Source organism: Strix uralensis, chromosome 3 (assembly GCF_047716275.1).
Source record: "Strix uralensis isolate ZFMK-TIS-50842 chromosome 3, bStrUra1, whole genome shotgun sequence".
Taxonomy (NCBI): domain Eukaryota; kingdom Metazoa; phylum Chordata; class Aves; order Strigiformes; family Strigidae; genus Strix; species Strix uralensis.
Window position 1 is genome coordinate 110,386,343 of NC_133974.1, and position 10,701 is coordinate 110,397,043.

Sequence of the window (10,701 nt, forward strand, 5' to 3'; positions counted from 1 at the left end):
AGGCCCAATTCAGCAAAGCCCTTAAGCTTGTCCTGGTAATTAAGTTTGTGCTTAAGGGCTTTGCTGAATTGGGGCCTTTGCTTGTGCGGTGACAGCTGCTGTAGATGACCGGGAGGAGTGCAGGGGGGGCAGCAATGGAGGGGAGGGGAGGAAAGGATGGAGGACACGTTTGCATTTCTGGCTTGAGAAACCTAAAATATGATGACCCTGTTTTCTACATGGTTTTCCTCACTTTTTTTCTCCATTGCTAGTGATAGCACAGCTCACTGGCCCATGTCCATCCTGGCCAGTGTTTCACCCATCACCTGGTCCTGGCCATGCCCACCAGCTTCCTGGCACGTCTGTCACTTGGGGCTGGTCTCCATGACAGGGACAAGGGAAAGGTGATGCCTGCAAAGCTCTTCCCTGACTTTCTGTGCAAGTGCAGCCTAAGAGTCATGGAGGATGAGGAGAGGGGCAGAGGAAGGTGGTATAAATCCTTCCATGTCCTCACTTTCTATGCTGTTGAAAACTAGCGATTGCTTGGGGGGGGTTTCTTTCCTGGAGCCCACAGCTGAGAGGCTGAAAGAGTGTCATCTTCACACTTCCCTGGCCCTCTCCCTTGCCCACTGCTCCCACCAGAAGGGCAAAGTTTCAGAGCCATTTTACAATAAGGTAAAGTCCACTGAGCAGCAGAGAACCGGACTCGAAACCCCGGGCATGGGGGTTTGATGGGGACCTCACATGACTTAGATGTCCCACTAGCACCTCCTTCAGGTTCCTGCAAAAGGAGGTGTCATCTCTATCCTTCTGAACTCTGAATTTGCTCCAAAACAGCGTGGATGAGCAGCAGAGCCCCATGTTCAAGGTAGGAGAAGGTGTCCTCTCTGCTCTGCTCTGAGGATGCACCAAGGACCCAGCATCTGCAAGGAAGCCAGCAGGAGATGCAAGCTCTCAGCACAACTCCAGATCATGCCAATACAAAAGGACACATTAAGAACAAAGAATGTCTGGGTTAATATTTATATTCTGTCAGGGGAAGTGAAATGCATTTTGGCTGGAATCAGTGTATGAAAGATATTTTCATTTAAAAAATTGAATCCTTTACTGAATCACTGCATTTCACCTTTTCATTACGCTAGGGTTTTATTTATTAATGTGTTTATTTTTTTCAACAGGGTGTCCCGCTGGTATTTATTTCCCCTTCCCTGAGAAAAGTTGACCCTAGAGGTAACACCAGCCCTTCCCACTTTCTGGCAGGCCACTTGCTAGCACCAGGGAGACAGTGGGTGCCTAAGAATGCAGAGGCGAGGCCCCTGCCTAAGAGGGAGAGAGGCAACATGTAAATCCAAGCAGCAAGAAGGCACCAAAACACAGGAGCTGACCAGGGGAATTTATTGCTTCTGTAGGATCTGGTCTCTGCTGTTGTACTTGTTTGGCTCTGCTGCCATAATTAAAGCAATGCGGCTCTCCGCTATGGCTGCTGCTATAATAGCACAAAGCAGCTTTTACGGAAAGAGGACTAACGTTATCAATGTCAGGCGCATCTGTCCCGATATAACAGAGCCAATGCTCTAGCTCTGGCTGCTGTGAGTGCAGGTAAACCATCGCGTCCCCCCCACAAAGCATGGGAAAGGCTGAACAGGTGGGTGCAAGGCAGCCCCCGGGAGTCTCCCCAGCAGGGTTAGCTTCATTAAGAAGAGTTGAAAGCACTGAGGAGAGAAAATCGGTACTGAAAGTTTAACGAAGTTAGGAAGATAGTTGCTCACGCAGCATTGAGCCCCAAGCTCCACTGGTTGTTGGATAAGAGCCTTTCAAAGCAGACTAGGAAGAGCTACAGCCAAGGTGCAGATGAGGGGCAGAGGACACCTGAACCAGGATGCACTGGGAGGTCTGACTCCTTGCAGGAATCCAGCTCCTCTGGGTTCATGGTACATCCAGGCTCGGGGAGCAGATCCAGGCACTCGGGAGAGAGGGACTCTGACCGCACGGGTCTTGGTGATGCTCCACTCCCTGCTCTCTCCTGCACATGCATGTGTGTGCAAGAGCCAGCATGGTCCCGTATGGTTGTGAGCCTGTCCCATCCCAGTCTTGATGAAAGGTTCTTACTGGTGCCTATTAAACCAAACCATGATGCTCAGCACCAGCCTTAACTCTGGCCTAAAAAGACCTACATCTGTCAAGGAGCAAGAAGTAATCCCATAAAATCCCCAGCTTCCTACTTAAGAGCAGAGGCTAGTTATCCTTTTGCCTTCTGCCCTGAGAGCTTGCTAAGATGGGGATCGATGCAGTAATTGCTTCTTTGGGGACTCGAGGAATGAATAGCTAAAGTAGCTCAGCTCTGCAGTCCTGTGCCTACTCAGCAGCAGCTTTTCCCTCCCTTTCCAAAGGCTGCAACCTGGCCCCAGTGGGGACAAGGGTTCCTGCTCCTGGTGAGGCATCTCGCTCCCTGCTTCATGACCCACCACCCAGAATAATGATGTAGCAGGATGGTTCCTCCCTCCCCCCACCATGTCCAAAGCAGCGGGGAAAGGACCCTGCCCCAGCTCCTCACACCCCTACGGTTACAGAGGTGGGGGTGGGACACAGTCTTCACCACGTAACCCCTTCTTCCAGCAAGGCCCCCAGCGAGGGTCACTGCGGTTAGTTTTACACGGCCCTGGGTACTTCCCATGACAGGAAGTGGCCCAGCAGCTCCTGTCCTCTGCCAGCTGCATCGTCTGGTCAGCCTGCAGGGGAAGGGACCGGCTTTATCTTAAATCTGTTGCTACTGTTGAAAAATTGTTATCCGCCAGCTCAGTCATGCCACTAAAGAAGAGACAAATTCTCTGCTCACCTACCTCTACCTCTACTGACCTCAGTGTAATTGCACCAGGGGAAAACTCAGCCCCTTTGCCCTGCTGAGGGTACTGCTCCCAGCTGCTGAGGGTACCCAGGCCCCTGTCCCACCCCGTGCCCATAGGTGGGGGCAGCCCCCCCACCCACCACTGAAACCTGGGCACTGAAACTCCTGCAGAAAGCACATTAGGGGAAAATTGCCTCCAGAGCTGCACCAGTGGCACAAGCTGATGCTCGCCCGGGACTTTTAGTCATTCTGGACCTGTGTCAGGCACACTAAAGCTGCATCTGCAGCCCTGATGAGCAGGGAAAGCAGCTGGATGTCGAGGTCTGCATCCACGGCTCTCCTCTTCATGTACGAGGCTGCCTGTGCTCACCGGCGTGTGCGGGACACGCTATCTGCTGGCAGCCCTGCAGCATCTCCACGCCATTGCCTCTGTGGGAAGGGGCCGCAGCCTGGCCCTGGGTGGGTGTACGCACCTATTTATCTTCGAATACAGGACAGACGAGTCATGCTGTAAGCAGAGCTGCTCGGCGTTTCGCAGCTCTGGAGAAAGCCTGTGTGCCGGTTTTGTGGAGGGGACTCCCATTTAGTAGGCAGACTGCGCCAGAGGGTTTGTGGGTGGGAAGGTGTCTCCAAACACAGCCTCAGCCACCACCAGCTTTGTCTTGCAGTCAGGGTGTTTCTGCAATACGGAAAACTACCACCATGGCTCCCTCCCCCCCCAAAAAGCACTTGACAGCCGAGAAAGCAGGTTGTGAGAACAGTCACGACCGATGCTACAAGAAGTGGCACTCATCCAAAAGGCAGCCTCTCAAAATGCTCCACGAACCCCACGCATGAGCATCACCAACACCTCCGTGATGCACAGCCACTGCTACAGGGGGGTTTGCCGCTCAGGCCGTGCTAGCCAGGCTCTGCAGCAGTTTGACAGGCATGGGGAAGGACGAGGATGGCCTTCTCCAGTTGAAATTAAAGGGTACGTAAGCAGACAGGAGAACTAGCAGCCATCCCTGCCAGGGCTGAGCAAGGTGGTTGGAGCTGGCACCAGGTGGAAAAATCTCCCTGGACCCTCAGAGCATTTTGGTTTGTATGGAGGAGGGATCATCCTACTTACCTGGCCGTCTACCACAGGGTCTCACGACTGTGGGACACTGGGGAGCCAAGCCTGCTCACAGATGGAGCCAACAGATTCACTGCGGTATGTTGGACACAGTCAAAATCTGTGGCTCAGCTGTGGTTCCTGGAAGCAAGGGATGGGATAGCGGCCTGACCAGGGATGGCTTTTTTCACAGCAGTACCAGCTACTGCACCACCACCAAAACCAGCACCTCACCTGAAAAGTGGTGTTCCCTGACCTGGCCAAAATCACACTGGACTTGCAAGGTGGGACTGGCTGGATGAACATGCAGCTGCAGAGGAGTCCAGCACCCACGTCTGCATCTGCAAGGAAACTCCTCTCCCTTATCTGTGCCTGGATTGACCCAGCCTTGCTAGCGCCTGTGTCTTGAGAGCTATCAGCCTCGCCATCCTGAGGGTGTGCCTGGTGCAGGTCCTGTGGAGATAACCCAGCTCTGCAGCAGCAAGCGTTTCTGGAGGTGATGCTCCCGGGTGGCACAATACACCCCACTTCTTGAAGGGACCCCTTGGACCAGCAGAGATTCATCATTAGGGACATAGGAAGGAGGATGGTACAGCAGTGGAGCTGGCCAAGCCTTGCTGCAGGCTGCTTCGATAGAAAAGCAATCACTTATGCTCCACCTAAAGGCTTGTGATTTAATCCCAGGGGACCAACACAGGGAGATCCAAGATAAATAACATCTGTGCATTCACAAATAGGAAATGGAGTTGCTTTCATGTTCTGAGCCTGTTGATTAACCGGGGTTATTGTTTGGCTTGGCACTTGCTGCTCAGTGAATTGGAAAGAAGGTAACTAAAAGGAATTGTTTGGTTACACTCCCTAAATTCAACTATCTTTAAATAGTGCGCGGGTTTGCATTTTGCCTGCAGAAGACTGATGGGAAAAGGTAGCAGAAGAGTGCAGATGGCTATCAGAAAGGAACCTGTGTTTAGTCTGCTTGTGCCAGATGGGAATGGAAAGTTCGCTCCCTTGCCAAGTGTTTAAAAGAGGAAATAGGATGTGATATTCTGCCTCCCACTCCTTTCTCTCCCCTGAAACCAGCCCTCTGTTCTACTTCCATTTGTTGTAAAAAGGAAAAAAAAAAAAACCTCAGCTTGGCCCACGTAAGGACTTGGAGACAGTTAGAGACACACCTCGTTCCTTTTTAATGTGTTTATTATGTGGAGATGGATGGAACAGTGTATTTTTATACACAGCTGGGTCCAGCGCTGCACAGCACCTGTCTTTTAGTCTCAGTATTCATCTGTGTAACAGAAACAAAACTGCAAAGTCCCCAAACCACAGAGATTCTCTGGCAAGGAGATGAACCTCTACCACAGCTCAAGGTTCGTGTCAGACACTTTGGTTGACAAACCTGCCTGTGAGATGGACCAAAACTTCTCACCTGAGATTCCTGTGATTTCCCCTGGTGAATAACTCCAGGTCTGCCCTGAGCTGCGGCTGCCTGGGGGACTTGTGGAGGTGGTGGACGATGAGATCCTGCAAGGCTGGGGCTGGCTTAGGGCATTGTTTTAGGGAGTCCCAGGGGTTAACCCCAACACTGCTCTGTTGGCATGAGCGCTATAGCAACCTCGGTGATGTGGTGCATCAGTAAACTCCCAGGTTAATCTCAGAAATATCTCATGGATGTGGATCACAGAGTCAAAAAGCAGCTTTCAGCAGAGGGGACCTGGTTCAGGGTCTCCTGTCCAGCCCCTGCTCAGAGCTGGGCTGACCTGCAAATCTGGAGCATGTTGCTGAGGGCTGGTCCAGCTGAGCTATGAGCTCTTCCCAGAGCAGAGATCCCACTGCCTCCAAGGTGCCGGTTCCAGGGCCTCGCCCCCCCAGTGGTGAACATTATTCTTTCGCTCTAACTTCTCTTGCTGTAACTTGCACCTGTTGCCTCTTGCTATGTGTCTCCAAGAAGAGTCTAGCTTCACCTTTTCATCAACCCCCCCATAGGGGGTGGATGACAGTAGTTAGACCCCCCCTTTGCTTCTTCCTCTCCAGATGGGACCAACCCACCTCCAAGTAACTTAAACCAATGTCCTAATTGCAATAATATCCACACAGCTTGTCTCAAGCATGGGCATTTCAGCAGTGTCCTACAGCTGTAACTTCTGTAGGCCAGCTTTAATAACTTATTTCCCCAGATAGTTAAGGAACATTTGTATTAAACCATTTTGTAGAGGCGAATGGCCTCTTGTGCTCCAGACCCTCTCTGTGTGCACCCAGAAATGAAGCTGTGACCAAGCAGAGCAGCAACAGTGGAGCCATCAGGAGAAAAGCAGGCATGATTATTACACATCTTCCCATAGAGTCTCCAGGCCACCCCGCAAACACACCTGCCTCGTCCGCAAAGGCACCAGGCGCTGGGCCTGGGCACAGTCCCCCCCTCTGCCAAGGCCCCCGAGGGGGAGAGGAGCAAAGTCCAGCGCCCTCCCAGCTGGAGATGCTGCGGCCGCTGGAACTCACCATGCGGACATCTTCAGCCCGACAAGGACACAGCTCCTCGGAGGGGAGACGGGGCAACCCGCTGCAAGGCGGAGGGCTGAGCATGGTGGCTGGGGTTCGGGCAAGAGGGTGGGCAGGGGACTGGCCCCTGCCCTGTGTGGGAAGCCGTCAGGCAGCTGCTCGGCTCTGAGGAACCGGAGTATAATGAGCAGTTTCGGGAATGCTCTCAGCTTTCCTGCAAAGCTCTGCTGTCACTGGGACCAATTACTAAATGTTTCCGACGCTGCTGTCTGTATGAAACGAGGCCCTTTGTTTCAGCGACGTTGTTGTGGGTAGCAGGGCGATACTTGGCGAGTGTCTGCTCCACCCAGGGAGGGGGGTGTGATGTTATTCCGATCTTTTGCTCATGGGGGAAAAAAGGAGAGGGCCTCCCTCTCACCTTGGAGAGAGGTGCCGTTGCTTGCTTTGCCAGGGGATGGAGTGCCCTGTCTCTGCTCTGGGAGGACGCAAGGCTCCCTGGTGAGGGGTGCAAGGGAAGGCGACAGAAATAAGCCTGCCCAGGAGAAGGGCGATGACCTGCCTCAGACAGGCAGGAAATCCAGATGGAGACTGGTGAGACCAGTTTAGTAGAGACAGGATCCCAGAGGAGGGAGAGAGGCGAGCACGAGCTGGCCTGGTGACTGGGACCTGACTGGCAAGAAATGAGAGCCACGGAGTTAGGAGAGGGCTGGGTTCACATGGGGACGGTTGGCCTGGAACACCAGCCAGGCGTGGGGAGAGATGCCTGAGTAGTGCCGGCCTTTTTGTAAAAGAGGTGCTGTGGGGAATCGCCACCCAGATGCCAGTCCGACCCTCTGCGAGTGTCTGCCTTCACCAAGGGCAGGGCACAGGCAGGCAGGAGGCAGGCTGTACCCCCACTCTGCCAAAGAGCCAGCCAGGTTCCCATCCCTGCCCCCTTTCCATGCCTGTAAGAGGCAGGGAGCAGTGTTGAACTGCATCCGGAGAGGTGTGAAGCCCTGCTACTGTGCAAGAGCCAGTTCTTCTAAGCAAGGCTCCCCAGATCATGGCCACCTCAAAGCTGCCGGGCGGTCGCATCCCCCTGCCAACGGGCAGCCCGGCAGGCTCTCGCTCCCCAGCTGCACACCTTGCTCTCAGGTGCAGAAAGGTAAAATCCTTCCAGTTGCTCTGGGCTCCTGAAAGGTAAAGTCCTGGTTAAGGAGAGCTGACGACAAGTAATTTGATGAGTGAGTTAGAAATGCAGAGAGCAGCAGCTGTCAAGCGGGGTGCATCTGGGCATGAGTGGGGGCCGAGCGCATCCCTGCTGCAGGGCTGCTGCTGGCTGCACTAATGCAGGGAGGGATTTAGCCCTAAGAGTCTTAGTGACGCATCTTGGGAGACTTAGGCTGAGCCTGGCTTGCAGAGACATGACCTGTGCTGCATTTCCTGTGGTCACCTGCCAGTCAGCATTACGTGAGCTGTCACTCGCTCCTGGGCACAACACGTGAGCGTGGTGGCACAGGGGCTTGGAAGACAATGAGGGGGGGGAAGCAGCCCAACCCCTTACAGGGTCCAGCCTGGCACCTGCACCGAGACTGCTGAGACAGGACGTGGGACCAGTCCCAAAGGACAAAACCCACTTCTTACAGCTGGCAGGGAACCAGCACCCAGTTTGCTGTTGCTTTAACTTGAAAGAGGATTTGGTTGAGGGACCCCACATCTCTCAGTCATCAACATAAGAGGCCTTTCCGCTGCCTCAGGGGGTTCAGCATTTAGGATGGGGGAGAGCCAGGACTGCAGTCACTGAGCCCTGGCTCCTGTTTGACCCATACTTGCAAGAATTATACTATGAGTCACTGCAAACAAAGCAGCAAAGACCAAGGCATGATTTAATGACATTGTTGTTAAGGATAATGCCATCCATTGGTTTATTTTTATAGGTGTGGAAAATGAGAAAAGGAAAATAAATGCCTCTGACTTGCAGAAAAGCAGCCCCAGGGCCAGCACCATCACTGGGAGGAAGGAGCACCTGCAGAGAGCACACAGGTGATTTTCGCTGAGGACTGGCACCTACAGAGTCCATCCACCCCAAGAACTGACCTGACTTCAGTGACCACATTCAGCTGAGATGAAAGTTGAAATAAGGCCGACTGTAATCCCCAAGAAACCAGGCCACTCTCAGGACTCAGGACAATCAGGTCCCATTAAAAAGCATCTGTCAGTCTGATGTCCCGAGGGTTTCATTATCTTGCTTAGCTAGAAGTCATCGGCAAGGACTGATCTCCTGCGGACTTTGGAAGGAGATCAAAAGCTGCTGCGTGACAGCATCGGCACAGGGCAGTTTCAGGTGCAGCAATGTTCATTTTACAAATTTATCAGCTCCCAAATGCAACGGGACGGTGCCTTTGGCAGGTAGTGTACTCGGCTTCCTCACTGAAAGACCCTGAGACTTAGAAAGAGAAATCTGACAGTCTTGGAAGAGAAGAGTGAAGTGCTTGAATACTCAGTACAAGACAGAGCACAGCTAATAAGCAGCAAAGAGGACACCACTGAAATGCCCGCTGTTGTTTGCATCTTTCTTTGGCATCCATTTGTCTTTTGACTACTGCAAAGTCTCTGAGCCATAATTAGGAACGAACTCATTGCAAGAGTTCCCAGACCTAATTGAGCTCTCCTGAAACTAAACCATTTATAACAACCTTTTGCAAGGACAAAACATGATGTACTCTCCTTTGGTACAGCTGAGAATATGCTGTCCTGGGGCTTGATGAGCCCCGCTGCAGCGTGCCAGTGATAGGCAGCGACTCAGAGACCAGCTCCTTGCTCCAGCGGGCAAACGGTTAAGCGGCTTGAACCTGATCCCATTGAAATCAATAGGAACTTTAAGATCCCTTAAGCAGGAGTCCTGGGATGAAGGGTCTGGTTGCAGGAGATATTGTTAATGGAGAGGAACCAGAGTGCGCTGTTAGGAAGAAGATGTTTTCATTTCCAGTGCATCTGACTTTCAAAAGGTAGTGAGATCCCTAGACCCATCCCTGACTGAAGTGCATGGGGCCTTTATTTTCTTTTTTTAATTGACAGGACACAGGGCACACTAACTGCTCTGCCTCTTGTCAAGCCGGATGAAAAGGCTCACATTACAGTGGTAGAAGCATACAAGGCCACAGTCAGACCTCGGCTCACGTTCTGGACCCCTTCCTCCTCCTCTCTTGTGAACCGCTAGACCTGGGTGGCAGCTAGCGTATTTTTGGAAGAGAAGTGTATCTTTTGGAAGAGAGCTGTCCAGAAATCATCCATTTGCCTTTCTGCCTGTCTGGGGCAAGAGCACATGATGCCAAAGTCACGAGCTGACCCTGGGTGAACATTGGGCATTCCTGGCTAGTATGGGAATAGAGGTTGGGGGCATGGTGGGACCAATCATTTATCCACTAAAAGAAAGTTGGTTTGGACTAAAGAAGGATGTTTGCAAATGCCACCCTAAGTCAGTGGACAGTTACAGCAGCGCTACAGACAGCAGGGTTAAAACTGCATACAACGAAGCCCTCCTGGCTGGCTTCAGACAGCATCTTTTGGGGAAGATTTTTCATTTTGCTGAGAAAACTGAACCACCAGAAACGTTTGCTTCAGATTCATCTAAAATGAAACCAGTCAACCTTCTTTCTGATTTGATTAATAGGAGGAAGGATTTATTATTTGTACAGTTTTAATAACAAGCCATCAAGAAAAAGCCTTGGACTGTGGGTGAGCCATGTCGGGGCCTCCTGGAGAAGGGAGAGGTGTCCCAGCCTGACCTGCAGTGGCTGCAGCACCATGAGCTCAGTGGAGCTCCCCAGGGCTCACTGGGGTGCTCGCTCATCCGGAAGCCCAAGCCCTGCATGTTGCAGTTGGATGGCACCCCTCATGGCTTGAGGCTGCTGCCAAGAGCATCTGCATTATCAAAAAAGTCCTCATTGCAGCAGCCTTTACAAGAAAGAGCAAAGCCAGCCTGGAGCATTTGGAGTGGGGATGGAAAGAAAAAAGGCTTGCAGCATTCTTTTACTATTAAAGTTATTTTAGAATGTTGAAATCTTTCTAAAATACAAAAGGCCACTATGTAGAACTGGCCAAAACCAACATGATAATATAACAGGAACTCATCTGCCCTTTTTTATGCCTTCCTGCCCTCAATCCTCAGCAGACAAAGCCCAACACCAGACAGCTAGCCTCATGTCCAAAGAGGTCACGATTTGCAAGAGCAAAGGGACTTGGCAGAGCTGTGGTTGCAGAGCAACGTCGTACAGCAGCAGCTTGTTTCTGTTGGGAATGGGGCATA